The following is a 789-nucleotide window of genomic DNA, read 5'->3' as shown; positions in this document are numbered from 1 at the left end:
ACACACACACATACGACACACACACACACACACACACACACACACACACACACACACACATACACACGCACGTGCGCAAACACACGCTACATGCACGGTCAGACACACACGCTACATGCGTTTGCCGCGCACACCGAAACGCACTACGTTATTGCAGCGTCGCATCATGACGTTATCACAACGTCATCGGAGATACCTGCAGCGCACGACGTCATCATGACGTCATCACCACGTCATCACGTCGTCACTAGACGGTGCGAATCACTAGAGAAAGAAAGCGATCAAAACAAAAACAAGCGAGACTGTCGCCATGGTGAACCGTTACGTAGGAAACGATGCCACCCTCGGTGTGACGTCACTCACCTGGCTCCGCCGGAGCCTAAGCGGCCTGCTTTCTTGGTCGTTACGGGGCTATTCTTGCCGTCCTTGTTCTGTAAGGCCTTAATTGTGTTCATCAACGTCGGAGTTCCAACTGCAGGAGAGAAGAAAGCGGTGGTGAGCGGGGCGCCCTCTGGTGGAAATGACGCGGTGAATGTTATTCGTTACGATAGATTTTGAGGTTGTACTTATGTGTTACCGAAGAGCATTTGAACGGCATTTACAGGCAATCATCGACAATAATAAGCGAACGAGAGTAGAGACACATGAAGACTTTAGTAGTGAATACATTTCGTGTTTATTTACGATCATTTTACTTTTGAAACGTTCTAAGTGTCTGTGCCCGCTAGCGCCTTCTACCGCAACCAGCAGCGTGACGACAACATACCCGGCTTCACTGGATACGATATG

The sequence above is a fragment of the Priapulus caudatus genome, unplaced genomic scaffold (assembly GCF_000485595.1).
Source record: "Priapulus caudatus unplaced genomic scaffold, Priapulus_caudatus-5.0.1 Scaffold1538, whole genome shotgun sequence".
Lineage (NCBI taxonomy): Eukaryota > Metazoa > Priapulida > Priapulimorpha > Priapulimorphida > Priapulidae > Priapulus > Priapulus caudatus.
The sequence above is the reverse complement of the archived record's forward strand: the minus strand, read 5'-3'. Positions refer to the sequence as shown.